The following is a 21,738-nucleotide window of genomic DNA, read 5'->3' as shown; positions in this document are numbered from 1 at the left end:
GCAGCTCCTCGGTAGGAAAGTCACCTCTGTTGAGTGCGTCTTCCGGGTACAGACCAGACTTGCTGATGTGAGCAGCTGTGCTCTGTGGTTCTCCTCCTCCTGGAATCTTTATGTGGTCACACCTTTTACTCAGTGACGTGCTCTAGTCCAACGCCACAGGAGACTTCAGCCTGTCCGTCCCCTGTTATTTCCATCATTATTGTAGGAATCTAGTCAGCAGCCCCTCTTCCACTTTGCCTTGCAGTGACGTGTGCCTGGCATTCAGTGTGTCCACAGGTCTGCGGTGCTGTGGGCTCCAAGCTGTGGCAGAGAGATAGGATCCTTAGCAAAATCAGGTTCATCTCCAATGTCTTTTTTCTGTGCTCATCAGTGCATCCTCACACAGAGACACAGCAGAGAATAACTGAGGCCGACCCTATGCAGAAGTATTTGTTTAGATCCATGAGAATGATAACAGTCACACCAGCATCGCTTGAGCTCTTACCACATGCCACTTGTTATTCTAGATGTAATAACTCACATCAACTATCCATAGAGTCGGTGTTCTTGTTACCCTGTTTTACAGGCAGGGAGACTGAGGCTTGGAGACGTTAAAGTTGAGTGAGATGCTAATTGGCATGTGATAGAAATGGTTCACAGTCAGGCCGGGGAAGGCCTCCTAGATTCACTCCTTTGGGTCTTTAAAGTGTGTTCATCCTCAGGAGCCTTCCAGTAAAATGCCACAAAGGAAACTTCTGCAACTTCAGAAAAACCACAAAATTTTATAGGCAGCGTCCACTGTACACAACAGGGAAGTAAATTAATAAGTAACAGGGTACAAAAAAGCTAACCATAATTTAAGTCACGTTGGTTAATTAGAAGTAAAATATAAATTACAAATTGTTGACAAAAGTCAACAGTCAATAGGAAGTCTGACTGTCCTGCTCAGCACTTCTGGGAGGACGGACAAGAAGGCGTGTCCATCCTTCCAGGGCAGTATAATTAGCAGTTTTGAAAAATCAGAAATGGCTAAGCAGGAGAATAAATCAATCATGGAAATACACACTCTACAGTCCTCTGCTGCAATTTAAAAGAATAAGATCCATGTACTGAGATTAAATCATTACCAAGTTATATTAAAGTAAGTTGCATGATATTTTATGCAGAACAGGACAAACCTATGTATTTTGGTTAATCCAGGTGTATATATGAATTTGTAGAATAAACTCAAAGTATAGTTGCCACATTGGTTACTGCATGCTGCACTAGGAGCCTGTGCTGGGATGGGGGTCAGAGAGGCAGCCACTGGCATCATCTATACTGTTTGAATTTTTATAATGGGATATAATATATATAAATAGTTATTGTAATTAAATATAGTATTGCTTGTGTAATTAAGAAGAAATAAAGCTACCTGTAAGGTTACTGAAATTTTTCCCCTTTTGGGCATTGCATCATTTTCCCATTAACTGATTTTTCTGCTTTTGTCAAATAGTCAAGGAGGCAGCTCTAGTCAGGGGCACAGGAGCTTAGCGTGTGACAGGGAGAGGACCAGAAGGGACTCTGAAACCTCATCTGTTGAAGGTTTGGCCTCTGTGGGCAGCAGGCACTGACCGTGTGTGGATACCCACCCTATGCAAGGTTTGCCCATCTTGCTCCGTTGGTGGCACTTCACCGGGAGGGTTTCTCACATCCAAGTGCAAACTGGGCCATCTGCCCTGGCCTTGGGGTTAGCATTTTATCTTTAGTTGTAATTTGATTCTGTATAATTTGGCCTGAGGTATTCAAACAATATTTCCTTGGACTTGAAACATCTGTTTCAAGAAAAAAAGAATATTCAGATTTTCCACTTAAGTCAGAGGACCAGGTCCGTGGCTTAAATCTGATGGGTGAACTGCCCTGCGGGCCGATCAACCCACTGCCTGTTGCTGTTAAGAGGAGCAAACTAAAGTTTTTTTCACATTTTAAGTGGTATGCAAATAATGTACATAATATCCTCAATTATGCCTCTTGCCCACAATGCCTAAAATATTTACTCTCTGGCCCTTTAGGGGAAAAAAATTGTCAACCCTGGATTAAATTATTGCCAGATTTTTTTTTTTGCTGAGGTAGGTCAGTCTCCATGTCACACCAAAAAGAAAAAAAGAAAAGCCCTCCACTAGCAGGAACTTGGGCCATCACTCCCTCTTCATTTCATCTGTAGCCAGTCTAGCCTGACTGGCCCCCTCTTCCAATCTACCTAAGTGTTTAGGTCCCCCCATTCTGAGAAAATCAGCTTCCTGTGAGCCGCTGCCCCTCAGCGCTGAAAAGCCACAAGATGGGTGCGGTGTCTGCTCCTTTAATCTCTTAACCTGCCCTTCACTCTGGTCAGCGGACTTAGTGTTCTCAAAATTTACCTTTCTACCCTTAATTGGCAGCCTGCTGTCTCCATCCCAGACTCTAGTTGTGGACACCCGTCTTCACCCTGAGGCTCAGTGCTTCCTTGGCTTTTTGACAGAACACCCCTGCTTTTGGCTCACTCTTTCGGTTTCTTTTCCCTAAAATGGAAATTCTACTGTTTATCAAGATTCTGCCATTGTACCTGTTGTATTCTCTGTGCCCGTGTCTACCCTGCTTCAGAATAACTTTGAGAGTCTTAAAAGTGCGGACTAGAATACCATTCCCAGAATTTCCTAATCGTTAGATGTTTGTTTCAGATCTGCCAGGCAGCATGTCCCACGGTCTCTTAGAAATTTATGTCTAAAATACAGGAGGATTATGGTGGATGATAGACATCTAGAAGTCTTACATAGCTACTAACGGTGTAACACATGAAGCCTCCAGGAAGAGTGGAACAGCCATCTCCCGGGCCTGGGGCGGCTGGCTCTCATCACCTCAAGTCCTTGTAAAAAGGCAGATCTACCCTACCAGGCAGATCATTGGCCTGGAGCCTGGAATCTGCCTGTGTCAGATTGCCCCAGGGGACTTTCATCGCACAGTGGAACTTGGGTACAGTATCCAGATGATCAGAGTCCACGTTCCTCTGCAGCTTCCTCAGTTCCCCAGTGTAGCAGGACCAACTCAGTAAACCCTGGACCTCCCTAAACACCCACCTGCTTAGAGGGGCAGTGGCAGAAGGAGTGAGCAGGACACCTTCCCCTTCATCCAGTGAGTTTGGAGGTGCTTAGCTCAGTACAGATCACCACGCATCGTGCTGGGGAGTGCTGTTCACCACGCATTCTTAATGTGCTGTTGAGAAGCTCCGCACCATTTCCCTAGTTGTGTGGACCCAAAGCAACTTAGGGCGATGTGTTCATCACAATTCTCCCACCCTAGAAGAGAAGGCTCAGTGGGGCTTGATTTAATGTAGTCTTACCTTTATTAGCAAAAGAGTTAATGAAGAAACTACTCATAAGTTAAATCACCTTAGATTTGGTGTTTTAAAGTCTAATCATTTAGAGAGAGATCATTTTTTCCCTCTTGTATATGTAAACTAACAAAGTAATCCCAGAGTTGTGAGGTTTTGTACCTTTGGAGGACTAGGGAGTCTGAAGAGGGTACATCTGCTTGAATGGACACCCCCTTTGCGTCTTGCTTTATTTTGCACGTGGATGTGTATCAGAAACCTATCACTGTATAATGTATGTATAGTTCCTCTGCACATTAATACTCCATCTTTTCAAATTGATTGATTTTTCCAAGTAGACAATGGCTAAGGATCTGCTTATTGATTGCAGCTAAGCTCCTTTTAAGTGTATTTCGTAATAAAAGACATTTTGAAGTTGAAATAATCCTGCTCTTGACCAGTGGATAAGAATTGGGAGTTACTCAGATTGAAATGTACCAATATCATAACAATTGCCAGATATAGAAAGGTGTGGGGGTTTCTTTAACACTAAAAAATTAGACTCTGCTCATCTACATCATCATACACTCTCGAGACCGGTCATCACTGTGTGGACATTTATGCTGTCTTTGGTTTAACATGTCTCACCTCAGTTGACCCAAGTTCATACAGATATTTGCCTCATTTCAGCTGGTTTTTTGGTCTGAAATTTCTACAGGGCCTAAGCAAAGCAGGGCCACCTCTAGAAGAATAGAAATTTCAAGGTAAGTTTACTTCATCACCTCCAACTAGATGATGAAGAACCTGAATCTAAATTAAATACTGCAGCTTTTACCACTGGCCCCTTAGAGGAAAGAATTGTACCGTATTATGCAAAAGCCAGGACATTCCCCAGGCATCTAAAAGGACCATCTCTTGAAAGAAAATCCTCATCGTTCTTGTGACTGTCTGGCAGAAAGAGGCCTCAGGGTTGGTTGGGTGGCTGGTTGGTTTTGAGGCTTTTATGTTATTTCTTTGAAGATTCATTTCTCGTGTGTTCCTCTGAAGTTATCCTAAATCCTTAACTTCTAACATTTTTTGGCCCCTAGTTCCTCTACCATTTTTACTACTTAAGTTAGTGGGTTTCTTCTCCAAGACTGCATGGTAATTTCAGCGTGCCCTATGCCACACAGAACACCCGACTCCTTCCGCATCTCTGCAGGTGCCCTCTGAGCGCTGAGCAGGCCAGCCTCCCGTGTTCGTGGGCCTGTGGCTAGCCTACAGCGGGAGCCTCAGCTCTGATCTTACTGTATTTACCAGTAATTCCATTTTTAATTAATAGAGTGAAATTGGAGGGACTCCAACCTTCTCATGTTGTGGATTTGCTGAGAATGGTTTTCATATACATTTTCATTGTTCTGATGGGTAATTAAATCTTCATTAAATGAAGAATGTGTAATGTCCTGTTTGCACTCACTTGATTATAATGGAGTTTAAAAACTAAGTAGACCACCTCTCTAAAGATTTTCCATTTCATTTTTTTTCCCAGCATTTTGATTTCCTTACCTCTACTTTTGTATTTCTATTCTGATCTTATATGTACTCATGATCCATAGGATCTTTAAAAATTGTTCATGAAAATGCAAATTCAAGTTCATGCAAAATTTAAAAATTATTTTTCATCAGTTTACAATAGTTATCTTTTAAGGTATTCAACTGTAAATTTTTTAAATTAAAGTTATTTAAATAAAACAATTTTTAATTTTAATTTTTGAAATACATTTTATACACAAGACCATTCAGAGTTCTAACATTCAGCGTCCATTGGCTAATGTAATGAATTGGTATCTCATGCCATGCATGTTAGATCTAGAGCTACATAGATAATCAAAGCTCAAAGTCATGTGAATCATTAATGTTGCATGTTGGCGGCAACCATGTAAAACTGTTGGAAAGCCATGCCAGTTGCTGGGAAGTTCTGGAACTGCCCATTGCAGCACAAAGAGGAGCCAGAGAAGGGAAGCTCAGCGCTTTGGGAAGTGACCATTGATTATGCAAGAATCTGTGCACTCTTGGCTGAGGAAGGATTTGACGAGTTAGTGAATTTATAAGCAAATCTCCTTGCCTCCAAAGCAGTATCTTTCTCTGATATTGTCCATATTTGGATGTACACTGTGAACATTTCAAAAACTTCTGTGACTTTGAAAGGTGTCGGCCATGAGAGTGGATGCTTAGGGCTCAGGTCTCCCTGGGCCAGCGCTGAGTGCCAGTCCCAGTGGGTACAGGAATTGTTTGTTGATGCAGGTCCCCGGGCAGCAGCCCCTCTTGCTCAGGTCTAACTGAGGTGCTAACGCTGAGAATATCCCTACAATCCTTGCAGAATATGTCATTTGACAATGATCTGAAACACCTTACCAAATTCTTGGAACTACGGTGAAATAAGTTAAACTCTTGTCTTTTACCGGTTTTAAAGCTGCTGCTGCAAAGTGAACCTGGAAACAGGGTCCATGGGACACTGAGCCTAAGTTCATAAGGGTGTTGAGTACATTTAGACTGAAGGAGGACTGCGGTACTCTTACTAGGGAAGGAAAAGAAGAGAAATATATCAGCATTCAGGAAATTTAAAGTCAGGTGGGTTGTGAGGACTTCAGAAATTAAGAGATGCATTTTTTTTTTCTGGATGAGAGGATCTTTTGAGGTAGCCAGGGACAGCAGGGAGAAGCCAGAACCGTGGAAAGTGCTTGTGGAATCACCTAATTTGGGTAAGAGAAAAAGACTCTTTCCCATCTGCTGTGGACTGAATGTTTTATGTCCCTCCACATTTCATTTCTATGTTGAAATCTTAATGTACAAGGTGTTGGTATTAGATGGGGCCTTTTGGAGGTGGTGTGGAATTAGTGCAGTTATAAAAGGATCCTGTCAGCCATGTCAGGGTACAGTGAGAAGACACCACTGTCAGCAAGGAAGCAGGCGCTCACCACACACTGAACCTGTTGGCTCCGTGATCTTGGACTTCCGCATCCGGGACTATAAGAAATAAGTGTTTGTTGTTACTATAAGCCACCCAGTTTAGCCTGAATGGACAAACATGCCATCCCTGCCTGAGCCTCCAGAAAAGCTAAGACCAGGAACTGGGAAAGCACACCTGTAGGACGGGCAGCCGGACAGGAAGTGTTATTGTTCGGTGAGTGCCTTCTCTTAAAAGAGTGACAGCTCAGATGTTTTTCCTTCCTTTTATTCATTGTCTTCATTCAAGTGGGCAGCAGATGGGGGAACTAAAGCATCACCTGGAAAGTTAACCAGAGGGAGACAGTGGTATGGGCCAACACTAATCCCGGCGGGTCTGTAGTTTGATGAACCACTTGGGTGGAGGAGGCGTGACCCCTGTCCATTACCCCTTGTAGCTTGCAACCCCAGAGACCTGGGGGCTTCCAGTGGGTCAGCATCTCAGCAAGGTCATCAGGCCCAGGTTCTTTCCATCTCTGCCATCCTTGCATGGACATCCTCAAGCTGCTAGCTGGGTGGCCACCATGTTGCCAACAGACAGTGATGTCCAAGGGAAGAGGAGCTTCTTAGGAGTGAGGGAAGCAGATACCCCCCCCCACAGACTTCTCTTCACATCCTCCTGGCCACTTTTGGGTCACATGTCCATCCCAAAATCATCCCTAGCAAGAAGGTAGGATTACCTTCAGGTCAACAGCGTCCACCCAGGAAAGGTCACCTTCCTTAGGTACATGGCTCCTGGAGGAGAGGTGTAACCAGGACAAAGTCCAGGTCTGCTAGGAAGGAAATGGGCAGGGGATGCGGGCGGGGTGTACCTGTCCCAGCGCTGCTGCAACAAAACGCCATAAACTGGGTGGCTAAAAACAACTATATTCTCTCCCGGTTGTGGAGGCTGCAAGTCTGAAATCAGGGTGTCAGCAGGACCATATTCCTCCAGAACTTCCGGAGGCTCTAGGGAAGAATCCCTCTTTGCCTCTTCGAGCTTCCGGCGATGGGCAGCAGTCCTTGGAGTCCAGGGCTCACGGCAGCACAACTCCGGTCCTGGCCTCCCCCATCACACGGCTTCTTCCCTCTGTGAATGTCCATATCCGAACTTCCCTTCTCTTCTGAGGACACCAGTAATACTGGTTTTAAGGTCCACCCTCGTCCAGTAAGACCTCATCTTAACTTGATCACATCTGCAAAGATGGTGTCTCCTAGTAAGGTCACATACATAGGTTCCTTCCGAGTGGACATAATTCTGAGAGACACTTTCAACCCAGTACACGTGGTAAGCAGCTGTGTCCACTACTGAAAGGAGGCATGTCCTCTGTCAAGGGGCCCCGTGATGACTAATGAATGGTTCAGAAATGGCTACGTAGAGAGGGTCTGTGTAACTATGGTGTGCAGAGTGGCACATGGGAGTCCAGTCACCAGAGGACCACCTGCATGGGTTCTGCCTCCAAAATAATTCTTCCTCTGGGCACATCTTCCCACCTCTGCTAGTACTTTGGTCCAATCTGAGTCATGATCTTTCTCGAGGAACAGGACTTTCACCTCCTTGACTTCTAGTTTCTACTCTTCCCAGTGTCCAATCCATAGTCCCGTCTAGCAGCCTGAGACAATCTTTTGAATGTAAGATGGATTATATCACTCCTCTTCAATGATTTCTTAAAAACTGTGCTGTCCAATATGATAGCCACTGGCCATATGTGGCTTTTTAAGTTTAAATTAATTAAAATTTAGAATTGGATTCCTAAGTTGCACTGGCTATGTTTTGAGGGCTCATTAGCCATGTTTGGCTAGTGGCTACCATACTGGGCAGCACAGATACAGAGCATATCCATTGTCCCAGAAAGTTCTGAACGAGCTGCTCTAGAAGATGCAGCAGCTGCTCCCTCAGAAGAACAGGTGGTGCCCAGAGCGCCTGACCAAGTTTACTGGTCCCCCAGAACTTTAGGCCTGGCCGCACTATGGCAAAATTAATTTTGGAGCTCTTACTCTTGTGTGTGTGTCTGTGTGTGTGTGTGTGTGTGGCATTTTCTCCCTCCTCTTCTCCCCATTCAAGCAGGTTCGATGCTCCTTGCCTCCCACCAAGCAAGCAGGTAGTAGCATTTCCTGACTTCTGTCCCTGTTTTCAACAGAAAATGGGGTTTGAAAGAAAGGGGAAGCCTAAATCCAATGTGGAGAACAAGGCTTGAGGAGAGAGGAATTTCCCCACATGTGGAGGGAAAAAAAAGGAAACTTATTGTCCCCATGGAGCCTAGACTAGCACCCCAGAAATGTGTGCCAGAGGAAAGGCACAGGGGACCTCAGGAGGCTGGCACCTGGGCAGAGCGCTCTGGCCTTGCAAAGATGCTGAAGCTCCATCACATCCCAAATGAAGCAGAGACACGGACGCGAAGTAAATGCCTGGGGCCAGAAGGGGCAGCAGGGCAGTAGAGGATGGAGGCACTTTGGCACAGCAACAGAGCCCAGACCCCGACCAGAATGCCTGGGAAAGGGCCCCGAACAAAGTTAGGCACCTCATCAAACTGCAGGGAAAAGGCTCCGAGTTGATGTTGCACTGACTGATGGCCTAATGGGTGTAGGACAAGATTCTCCCTTTTGCAGAACTGGACCTAGGGTCTAGAGGTGCTCAAGGACTAGGGGACCCCACATGTTTCCGAGAAAGTCCCAGTGTATGGCTGTTAACTCCAAATAATTTTTAGTAGCGCCATCTTTCACTTCGAAAAGGGCCTTCCAGTCTGGGCAATAAATTATAAGGTCACCATTATCACAATAGAACATATTCTAAGTTCAGAAAATCACCAGGAGTAGGACCAGCTCCCTCCCCCGAGGCCGCAGAGAGGTACCAGTTCAGTAAGCCATCCTCAATGGGAGGGGAGTTCACCACCACCCCCCAGAGTGGAGGAGAGGGTGCTTGCTTCCCAAAGCCAAGGGTGGGGACCCTACAAGGAAGGCATTTTGCACCCAGTTGGACACCTTACTTAGCCAGTGGATTGTTGATTTTTCTCTTAAGAGCAGGAGAAAAGAGACCCAGGAAACTACAGCACAATAGGGGAACCCCCCCACCCCCCAGAGAGGGACCGGGGCCACCCGGTCTCAAGTGCCTGGTTCCAAAAAGTTAAGGAGGATGGGCCCTGTGTGTGCCCACAGGCCTAGGAGTTGGCACGGGAAGTAGATGAGATTGTGTACAGGATCTTCCTGGAATCTTCAACTTGAGAACAAAGAGGTAAGCTCGGGAGAGGAATGCAAGGAGCCTGCGGTAGAATAGCCACTCTCGCAAAAGATCCCCAAGGCCCGGGAAGCAAGGCCCACTGACGGCAGGACTTGTATCACCAACCCTCATTTGTAACTTGCACATAAGAGAAGGAGCTAGAATGACAGTCGAGGAAGGGACAGCACCCGCCCTGCAACGTCAGGAAGCAGAGGCTCTCTGGTTTCCTCCCACCCTGACCACAATCAACACCAACACCAGAGGTAGAAAGGAAAAGTCGAGAGAGACCCTGCCCTCTGTCCTCTCCACCACACACACACACACACACACACACACACACACACACACACACACACACACACACACACACACACACACACACACACACCCTGTGAGCTACTAGAGCCACAGACAGAGGCAGTGCCGAGGTTTGGGGCACAGGAGCTTCAACATGGACATGTGAGATTGCAGTTATTAAATGAAGAGTGCTGTCTTAAGAACAGGCCTGCCTGAGGCTGTTCAATGAACCAGACACTCCTAGGAAGCCATCACACTGAGCAGCGGCAGGGTTTGGGTACAAGATAACTGGGGTCCTGATTATGAGAGAGTATCCCCAAACACTGAGACTCAATAAGCTCAGTGCCATCAAAACTAGAGAAATGCACTATTTCTGTCTTGCTCAACCTGCACTGGTGGCGAGATCCACACCCACCACCACATCCTTGGGCCACTTCCTGGGACCTTCCACCCGCTGCCTGTGGTCCTTGGGTACCTGGCTCTGTCCTCGCCCTGCTTTGGGGGCACAGATACAGATGGCTCTTCAAAGGAGGCCCCCCAAAGCAAACTGACTCCTACAACACAATAACCTCAAAGGTCTTCTGAAAAATCTTGTAAATATCAGTCTACTTGGGACACTAGGGACTTGTCACCTACCGTCATTTACGTCGAGGGCACCTGAGCCCAAAGGTGAAGGCCTTTGCTACTATGACAAGGAGTTGGCGTTGGATATCATATTGCCGGGGTATGATGACTGCTCCCCCACTTCTTCATGGTACAAGCTGGGGCGGCTCACTTGACCTCTTAGGTTTCATTTTCTTAATCGTTAAGATGGAAATGACGCTCAGACCAATGCCCACCTCAAAGGCTCGTTGTGAGGAATAGAGTGGGTATACAGTGTGTGTAAGCAGGGTGTCTGGCATATCGTAAGCCATTCAGTGAACAGTTGCTCCCAGTTTCCAGCGGGAAACAAGCTGGGGCTCCTGGCTCCTCCTTCAATGCTCTTATTTCATGAAGTCAACTGACTGCTAATGAGTGGGTTGGAATGTAAAGTTGAAAAACTTCTGACATCCCCGTTTTTCTCAAATTACAGCAACTCCCTTTGCCAAGGGTAAAATCCCCCCACCCGCTTGGTTAGAGGTTGGCCAGCAAGGCCGCTGCCGCATCTGGCTGTGCAGCCAGCAGAAAATGCGGAGGCTGTGCAAGCTCTTTGGCTTCCCATTCCGAGATGATCTGCATGACATTTGGGTCAATCAATTTAGAGATAATGACTCTTTCTATGGAGCCGTGCATGTCCAATCAAAAGAAATAGGGGTCCCCAATTGATTTTTGTGGACTGGTTTCATTTTCACAGAAAGCTTTTCAGGTCAAACATTGGCCGGAGCTGGGGTGCTGATAGAAGGTGGCATATTTCCATCTACTTTTGACCAGAAATGTCTGGCTATCACTGTGCTCTGCTGAATAAAATTGAAATCATCAAGCCCTTTGAGGCATCGCAAGGACATTTTTCAAACAGGACTTTTAATCCAGGGCAAGGGGAGAGACACAGAGCATCTGCCTGGAGGAGATACACACACACACACATGCACACACACACACACACACACACACACACACACACACACACACACACACACACACACACACACATATATTTTGTCTTTTCGCGAATAAATTTCTCACAGCAACACAGTGAGATTCAAAAACCTGGGTTTTTTTTTTGCTGGATGGTGTTTGCCCCTCAATGTGTGGACTTCTTTGACAGCAATTCTTAAAATTAACATAGAAAGAAGCCTAAATGAATAGTTAGAGTAATTTAAAATAGGCAAATGGCCTTATTTCTTTCCTAAACTGGTTGATTTACACCTTGTTGTGGGTTTTTTGAGAGCACAAAACTATTAATTTATGTGTGCAAAGAACAGTGAATTAACCCTTAAGAACCCTGCAGCCTTTGAAGACCTGAATCATATGCTGACCTCGTTTAAAACTTGCATAGGAAATTAAGGTAGCATAAAGCCCTTTAATTTGAAAAGTGCATCTATAGCTGGCCTCCCCAGGATATCTGCAGGGTCATTATTCAGAAAGGTTAAGGAGGACTTTATTTTTTTATATCCACTATGTATTTCACAGTTCCAGCTCACCAGGGTGCATTTCAACTTATAAAGAGAAGGAGATAACAAAGGGGGGAGGGGAGCTTTTTATCCACTTTCCACTTAATTTCCTTGCCGCCACACCAGTCCCAGCTTAATGAATGTAATTGCTACCTTTGATGAAAATACTATTATCAAGATCACACATTACATTGGAAAACAGTTTTTCTTTAAACACAGCTACTGCAGGCTCTAATTATGCATGTAACAAGTGTCTCCTGAACAAAAGAGCATGTTGTCTACAATTGCTAGGAATTGGAGCAAGGCAAATTCGAACAAAGGATAGATTAGATTTGCTCCCCGCTCCACAAAGCCCATCCCTCTGATTAATTTCCTGCAAAAACTAAAACAATTCTCTTAAAAGGAGCTCACCCCCTTCTCCAGAATGATCCATATGCCATTTGGTTCTTTCTATAGGGTGATAATGGCCCCTGATTTGAACTCGTGTTAGAAAATAAGAAAGGGCTTTTATGAACTTCCTCTTTCATATGCAAATGAGCAGCACGAGATCTTGATGGATAATAAGCCCCCCAAAAAGTGACTTTTCAGTGGCTATGAAAGAGCTCACTGGTAGCGGAAAGTCTGCATTGAGCAAGTTCAACCCAATTATTTTATTAATTTCAGGAAATGAGGCATCTCTGAGAAAATACTTCCCGTGCCTGTTGAGACGGAGTGACAACAGCTCTTCTGCGGTTGCCTTTCCTAAAAGACAAGACAGTTTCTTAACTTATGCATAGAATTTTCAAAATGGATTCATGATTAAACATAAACTATGCTTATTAGTTTAGGAGACCCTGATTTTTATTGCATTTTGTTATTGATTTTGGAGGCTGCACTGGGCAACTTATTTCTTCACTTACCAAATGTGGCAGAGGGGCCGGACCATCCCATAACACCTCAATTCTGCACCACCACTCAGTCCCCATCATTATTCAAACTCAGAAGAAAAAAGCCCAGTTAGTTTCCAACATGGTATTTAGTCTTGAGTATGAGGTCTAGAATCAGACCACTTGGATTCAACTCTCAACTCTCAATTTACCGTTTGTGTGACCTGGAAAAACATTTTTCTCTGCCTTTATTTCCTCAGTTATAAAATGGGGGCAATGCTAGAAGGATAGTGAGAATTAAATAAGAGAATCCTGGTGAAAATTTATAACATGTGGCACATAGTGAGCACTTAACCAATTTTACTTATTACCATACTGACACTTGTTAGGGGTGCTGACCTTCCATGCATTCGAAAATCCACACATGCCTTTGACTCCCCAAAAACTCAACTACTAATAGCCTTAACTTCTAGTAGACTGATTAACATAAACAGCCAATTAACACACATTTTGTATGTTATATGTATTATATACTGTATTCTTACAATAAAGCAAGCTAGAGGAAAGAAAATGTTCTTTCAAGTCACAAATCTGCAGAAAAATTTTCAACATATTTTTTGAAAAAAATCCACTTATCAGTGGACTCATGGAATTCAAACCCATGTTGTTCAAGAGCTAACTTAGTATTGTTACTTAAAGGCTTGGAAGACCACTGGTGTTTGATGAAATGGTTTTCCCAAAGTACTGCTCACCACCTCGTGGAGTCCTGCAGCCCATTCACTGCCTCTGGAAAAATGGCCCAGGAAGTGTCATCTCACATAAAATCCTGTGCCCTGCCCAGGGATGAGATGCCGGCCAGAACCCAGCTTAGGGAAGTCCCAGTTAGGTCTGGAGCTCTTTTGCATAGAGCTCTGCTGTGCTCAGCGTGGCCTGATCCTTTCCAGAGGCCAGGATGAGTCTCAGATATGGTCCGGAAAGAGCCAGCAGAGGCAGCACAGGGCGAGGCACATTGGCTCCACTGACCCTCGTCAGGAGAAGGATCTGGAGACAGGAAAGAACCACTGCCCATGGGCCCTCATTATCCGAGGACCCAGCACCTCAGTGCCCTGGTCACAGGGCTTCCTTAGGGCAGCCACAGTCCCATGAGCCTGCCCACTGAAGGGCAGCATGGTGCCCACCCAAGCACCCCCTCCCGCTGTGCTCACGTGTCCATCTTTGCTCATTGGCACAAAACCCTTATAAATGGATTGCAAAGCACAAATTATTGTGAAGTGAAACTGCAAATTGTGCCAGAGTTGCAGGATTTCATTGAGTGGCGACAATGACGCTGGAGAAGCTTTCGAATTTCATGCAAAGCCAGTGACAGAGGAAGATCTACCCATTCTTGAAGAAAAATATGGGCGACAGTAGTGTCACAGCAGACACTCAAAAGAACGATTTGAGAGCCAAGGATTAAGATTGGCCCTTGTGAAAAAGCATGAAGACTTTGGATACTTTTGCAAAGATGACACTTTGTGAGACCACGCTGTGAAAATCAACCACAAAGAATGGCCCACAGAGTAAGCCATCTATAATTCTTAACACTTGATTCACTCTTTGTTCAGTCTATGATTACAGGTACAATTACAGCCTTAACTTAAAAATCAAGATAAATTTATTTTAACAAATGGTAATACAGATTTCAAGTTTGAAAACAAATTGAAGTTTTGTAATAAATTCCATGTCAAGGTTCTTTTGTTTTCACCACTTAGGAGGAAAGGAGTTCCCTGTTTTTTAAATAGAACAGCTCTATTTTAAATGGCCTTTTTCCAGCACCAATTTTCCTAAAATGACATGCACCTTGTATACCCCAGGTGGTACCTCAGGATCCCCAGGACAAAAGGCACACATTCTTATCGCAGGGCCTCAGAGCCACAGAGCTCCATGGCTTACATGCGCTTGCCCAGAGTGACTGGGGAAACACGCACACACAGGCACACCCGTTCCCTTGAGCTTTCCCCTCCAGGTCCCAGCGGGGGCTGGGCTCCCCGGGTCTGTGCTATCTGAGCATCCTGGTAGGGAGAGCTTTCCCGGTTTGAGCGGCCTCCCCTGGTGAGAGACAGCATAAATTGGTATGGCTGATGGTCAGAAGAAAAAGGGCCCAGAACTAGACTTGAATCCAAAGTGTTGGGACTGCAAGGCTTGGATGCAAGGAGTGAATGGCAGCCACGGAGGCAGCCCAGCTTTGACCTCGGCACATCACAGAATCTGCAAACAGCTCTGCAAATAAACAGGCAGGGCACTTGCCCCACACTCACCCACCGCCCCCTTGGCAATGCAGAGGGGCCACCATGGGGCTGAGTGCAGAGTCCAGAAACGCCCACTGACCACAACAGCAATTCAGTTCCCTTCTGGCAGCCCTCTGCTTCTCGGTCTTGGCCACAGCCCTGAGCGGGAGGCCCGGTGAGCCCAGAAGCCGGGGTGGAGACACGGGACCAGTGCAGGGGCACCCACTGGGTGCTGGAACCCAGAGCAGTCTGGGTGCAGGCGGAGGGCTCCCTGGAAGGCCCACACATCCACCACCTACCCCATCCCTCCTGCTGCCTGTGGCTCTTAGAATTGGCTGGAGCGATTGCTCTGAGGAGCCTCGGCCGGGGACAGCATTAAAGACAAGTGAGCTTTGAGGCAGCATCTCTGAGTCTTGATGGCGGCGCAAATGACCAGCCATTTCCTGGTCCACTGGTTAGCAGAATTAGCATACTGTGAGTGGAAGCAGCCTCCATCTGTCTCCTGTGTTCCTCATTACCAGCGGCAAGGCGGAATTGGCACCTAACCTTTGAATCCATGAAGGGTAATGTCCCACACTCCTGAGAAGACATGCTCACCTCAGATGGCCAAGTTATGGGATCTGGGACATCCTCAGAGGCCATCCAGGCCACATCGTGTCGGCTGGCATTTATTGAGGGCTCGGGGTAAAGGCCAACCCTAAGAAGATGTTGCTCTGGGTATGAGTTTGGAAGGCTGGCCTCCCACTGGCTCTGTGCACTGTCTGCGGGTTGCTTTCCTCTCTGGCGTCATCTGTAAATCCACCTGTCCAGGCAGGTCTTAGAGGTCTTAGAGGTCCCCCCAGCCCCCGCTCCAGGGCTGCCCTCCCAGGAAGCCTTTCCGGCTCTGTCCTCACCTTTCTGCACAGCCTGGGGGGACCATCCACAAGCCTACCCTTGACTCCCAGGGTCTCTGTCGTGGCTGGGGCCACAGGTAATTGAGTCCTCTGGCCCTAGGAGGCTGCAGTGCAAAAGCCTCCCAACCAGGCAGCTTTCCCCCCGTCTCAGCAGGAGCAATGGTGCTGCTTCCTCCCTGTGTTTTCTCCCCAATAGGTTGGATGACAGGGTCCCCAGGGAAAGGAAAGGAGACCAGGCTGACAGGGGATTCCCCCCATAACAGGGTCCCCATTACACTCTGGCTGACTGCCAGGGTGCTCCTCCCAAGGTCAATGGCTCCTAGAGCCATGGTACCTTATCCGGGTGGCTACTTGTGGGTGGCCACCAGCGCAGCTGCCTGGGAGGGCAGAGGGCCTGAGAAAAAGGAGATTTCACCACTGCCACATGGCCCCCAGCAGTGGTTGCAAGGTGTTATTGGTCATTCTCACTGGATATGATTTCTGTCACTGATTGCACAGGAAGGCCCCTTGTGGGCCAGGAGGGTTGGGGGATTGGGCTCCAGCAGAGCTGAGCTGGACCAGGTGGAAGGATGTGACCTTGGGCAGGTTCTTTCCCTTCTTTGGGGCTTGGTTTATTCATCAGTTAAATGGGTGGTTGAACCAGATTATGTCTGAGCAACTTTCCAACCTTGACCTAGAGGACTCCAAAAAAAGTCAGAGGGGACTGAAACATGTACCAGCTCAGGGCCTTCCAGCTTTGTTTTGCAAAGTATTAAGTTATGGGCCAAAGAAGCTGGACCATGTGACTCAAAGCCCAGATGTGAGCTTTCCCGCTGGAACAGGCTCAGGGCATGACCGCAGGGTAACTGGGTGCAGGGAGATGCCATCCGGCTCACGGGCAGGGCTCTGTCCACCCTGTGGGGGCCCCAAGGCCTCCCCCATTCTGGCTGCTCCCATCAGAGATAAGAGGAGGGGCTGTGCAGATGATAGTAACAGAGTCGGGTAGCCTCATCTGCTTGGTCGATTCCATCCATTCACAGCTGCATTCACAGCTTAGTGAGCTCCTATTTGACCCTCAAGACACCACTCTGTTGTTGGCCTGCCCCCCACTCCCACCCCAGAAGAAGGAAGCTGTCCTCTTCCTGTGCCCGAACTGTCACCATCACATAGTCCAAATCTGTACGCTGGCACATGGAAGATTTTATCAATGGGCAGTAAGTCCGTAAGCCCCTGGAGGGCAGGGCACTCTGTTCAATACATGGCACAGCAGATGCTTAACCAAAGTTTGCTGCATGAATGAAGGGAAGAAGTGAAATGAGCAGGTGTGTGGGGTGAGAACATTTCAGAATGAGGGGCAGAAGCTGGAGGTGGGAAACAGCCCAGTGTTCAGTATGGATGAGTATGGGGAAGGGAGAGCCCCAGGGCCCCTTGTTATTGCTCTTATCACTGGTGCTGGGGTATTTACCTTAACAGCTGTATTATGCACTAGATTATGAGACTCATGGGTCCATAGCGCTTTGCCTGAGACTGAGCACATAGGAGGTGCTTAAGTAGATGCCTACAAAATGAACTGATTAGCTAAGTGGGAGGGTGAGGAGGGAGAGTCCAATGTTTCTATGGCAACTCCCCAGGCACCAGCAACCCATATCCATTACAGGGTTGCCATGAAAAATGCCTGAAGTCCTGTTAAATTTGAATTTCAGATAAACTACTGATCATTTTAAAATATAAGTATGTCCCAAATACTGCATGAGTAGTCTTACTTAAACCAAACCCATTATTTGTTGTTTATCTGGCATTCAAATTAAACTGGTGTTTTGGGGTTTTTTGTTTATTTGCTCGCTTCTTTGTTTTTGTTTTCATGTCTTATTTGTTGGTTTGTTTTGTTTCTTTTTTTCCAATCTAGCAATCTACCCTTCTCTCTACTTGGCCATACTTACCCCAAGCTCCTCAGAATGACTGCAGAGTCACAAGATGGCTGCTAGAGCTCCAGCCTTCAAGTTTGTGATTTAGGGAAGCAGAAGAACACAGGGAGGAGGATCAAAAGGACACCTGTCTTGCATCAGAGTTAGCCTCTTTTAAAAAGATTTCCCTAACTTAAATATGGGCTGTGTTTTAATAATAACAAGGAATCAGGTATAATACATATTATAAATATATATAAAAAAAGTCTTCATTGGAGATGCATCCTGAAATATTTAGGTATAAATGTCATTGTACTTATAATTATTTTGAATCATTTTGGGAAAAAATATAGCAAATATGACAAAATGTTAACAGCTATTAAATCTGGGTAATGGATATATATGTGTGTCTATTATCCTGGTCTTTCTACCTCTTTTTATGCTTGAAAATTTCCTTAATAAAAGTTTGGATTTTTTTTTTTGAAGGGTAGATTTTCCGTAATCTTTGTCCAGTACGTTTTGTTTTCTTCTCATTAGCCATCCTTTGCCAAGAGGGAAGCTGGGAAATGTAGTCTTTGATCTGGGAGTACTGATGCCTGGATATAATCAGGGGTCTGTCAGTGAGAAGTAGGGGAGAATGGACATCAGGCAGGAGCTCACAGGCCCTGCCCAGGGCATAATTTCTCAGCCCCATATGCACAGCACCCAAAGGAGCAGGGCCCAAGGTGCCCAAATCCGTGCTTTGGCTTCCTCGGTGAAGCCCCTCCCGGCCTCACTCAGCCTCCCAGTGGGATTCTACACACGGAACAGTGACTGAGCCACAGCCAGCGCCTCACCCAGGGGGAGCTGTTGAAAGAAGCGAGCTAAGCCCCAGACCTCTGCATCCCTCAGCTTGTTCACCTGTGTGATTCGTGCACTTAACTCCCTGGACCCCTGAGGCCGCCTCTCTAGAGAACACACAGCCCAGCTTCTTCCCTTCTTCCCTCCTTCACTAAAGGGGGGCTTACATTTCCAAGCTCACTGGACGGGCCTCCACCCAGGGTGTACCAATTCCCTGTGGAAGGAAGATCCTCCAGCAGAAAGCTACATTCTGAACTGTTGTCCTGGGTAAGATGATTGGGCAGCCTGTTTGGCCTTCTGCCGCAGTGTCCCGGCTGCCCCCTGACCAGGACTGGCTGCACCCTGTGTAGTGCTGACTGTGCATCACAAGGCCTCGGAGCCATGGATGAATGCATGCCGTGCTGCACTCTGCCTACACGGCACACAGTAGGCCTGCGATGAAGATTCAGGGTGGGGGCTTGGGAGGCACTCCAGTCCATCAACTAGTGAACGGATAAATAAAATGCAGTGTATCCACGCCATGGAATGTTATTCAGCCGCGAAAAGGAATAAAATACTGACGCACAGTACAACGCGGGTGAGCCTTGGAAACATTATGCTGAGTGGAAGAAGCCAGTCACAAAGGACAGTATGTCATTTGATTGCATTTACATGAAACATCCAGAATGAGCACATCCACAAAGACAAAAAACACATTGGTGGTTGTCTAGAGCTGGGGGGTTGAGGAGGAATGGGGAGTGACTGCTAATAGGTTTAGGGCTTCTTTTTGGGGTGCTAAAATGTTCTAAAACTGACTGTGGTGATGGCTATACAAATTGGCAGATATATTAAAGCCCATTGAATTGTACACTTTAAATGGGTGAATTGTATGATATGTGAATTAGATCTCAATAAAGCTATTTTTTAAAGTGTTTTCAAAATGGCCCTCTGAAAATGGGAGATATTTCTAACAATGACAACAACATGGGCAATGTTGACACCGGCTAGGACACAGGGTGTCGTGGATGCCCAGGAAGCCCTGAGCTCCTCCCAACCTGGAAGGAATTCCAGGAGCCGAGTCCAACTGAAAGCGGGTGGCAAAGAGTCCTGGCTGCCCCTGCCACGCAGCGAATGGCCGAGTTAATGCGCCGCCACTTACATATATCGATCGTTTACCTCCCTCGGTTCCCAGCGCTAGATCTATGAGCCAGAAGAAAGGAAAAAGGAGTTCAGGTTTAAACTCTTATCACTAAAGTGAGTCTCCCTCTACATTAAAAAACTATCCAGGCCCTGTGGCAGGAATAGGCTCTGTTCTTGGGGCATATATTTGTGTGTGTGGAAAAAGACTTATTGGTGAATTTAGCAGTATTTTTCGTTGAACTGGCAGTTGCTAACCATTACACCAGTATTTATTTGATTCTTAAAGAGTACAAAACCATGGACCACAAATAAAGAAGATGGAGTAATAGTTTGTGGCTGGGCCACTAGCTTTAAACTTGAAATGAAGTGTCCAGTTTTGAGTTACTGTGTCCAACCACCATTTGTACAGTTTGAAAAGTGGGGGCATTTTTCCAGGCTGTCAGGGCGACTGTAGTTCATTCCCATGAATGATATCGCTGAAGGAGCAGTTGTTCTGCTATGAGCACTTCACTCATGACCAGAATATATTAAATGTATTAATCTGTGCCTGCCGACGTAATTTAGGAAGGCCCTCTATTTGACACATTCCCGCACATCCTTATTTTATTGCTTGCTCCCGCAGGTAACAATGTCTCAAAAGTCTTGCTCCTGAATGAAGTTAAAATTACATGTCACCCAATAGCATATGCAGTTTTGTGGCTTATTTTGCTGTCAAAATTACCACCCTGCAACAATATGAGACGTTAACGGGGACGTGGAGTGATTTACCTCGCTGGCTCTGGGCCTGGGGGCCAGTGAGGACTCTCCATGTCCAGGTGGCCCTGTGCCTGGGGAAGCCATAGCCGCTTCAGTCTTTCAGCTCTGCCCTTAATACCCAAACCATGTCACTGGCTACGGCAGGCCTCTCCCGAGATAAAAACAAGTGCTGTGTGAGGTACTCGGCCCAGTAATTGTTGAGCTACTTTGAAGTTTCTAGGGGGAAAGAAAATGTATATTTCAAGCGAGTTAGTACTCCAGCAAAGGAGAGGACACAGCCTATTTTTTTCCCAGTCCGGCTGGTGACTATGGTCTGTTCAGAACATGCCCAAGACTTCATGTAGAAATGTCTAATCTGAAGGCTCATGGGAGCTGCTTTGAGCTATAATCTGATGCAATACTTTTCTACCCTGTATGTTTGTTATCTCAGCTAACAAGAAAAGGCCACAAAGCTGGGGTATGACTTCAAGTGAAATTATGGATTGCCCTGTGGAAGGGTTTGGGACATAGTTTAAAACCTGGGAGCCTTGACCAGAGGCTGTAGACATTCGTGGGTCCTTTTGCATGGGCTCCTTGCTCCACACAAAACAAATGTATGAAATATACACACAGCAGATAAGATATATAATATGCATGATATAACACATTGTAGATTATATATTTTAGATATTTGAAAAATAGAAATATGTATATAAAATATGTACTTTTTATTATGTTTTGCAACTGCAGTGGTATCTAGGCTGGATTCATTATTATATTGTCTTTACAGGTATATTAATCTTTTGCTACTGGTTTTAAAAGAAATGAAAATAAAAACCTTTTCCATGGGCCCTGGGCACTGTGCCTGACAGGTACAACAGCCCTCAGCTGGGCTGCAGGATCCAAGCTTCATATCTTTCTCCAGTAGTTTTCTTATTTTAAGGCCAGGACAGCGAGGCCACGGGAGCTCACTGGAGGGGCTTAGGGGATGCATCCCACTTCCCCAGGCCTGGCCCAAATTGCTCCCCATGCTTCCCCCGCCCCATGTACTTGTCTTTATTTTAAACAAATAGGCCAGGGTCGCTGCTGTGGATTTTCTGGTGCATTTGAGACCTGGGACAGTTCATGAGTGCACAGCAGACCTTCCACCTGCGGGCGTGGTTGACATGATGATGGGGAAGGACGTTAATGATGGGCCACTGTGGCTGACCTCTGACCCCATCGACCTCAGCCCCTCTGCCCAGCCGAGTTTCAGCAGTCGGG

This window comes from Manis javanica, chromosome 7, assembly GCF_040802235.1.
Source record: "Manis javanica isolate MJ-LG chromosome 7, MJ_LKY, whole genome shotgun sequence".
NCBI classification, from domain to species: Eukaryota; Metazoa; Chordata; class Mammalia; order Pholidota; family Manidae; genus Manis; species Manis javanica.
The sequence above is the reverse complement of the archived record's forward strand: the minus strand, read 5'-3'. Positions refer to the sequence as shown.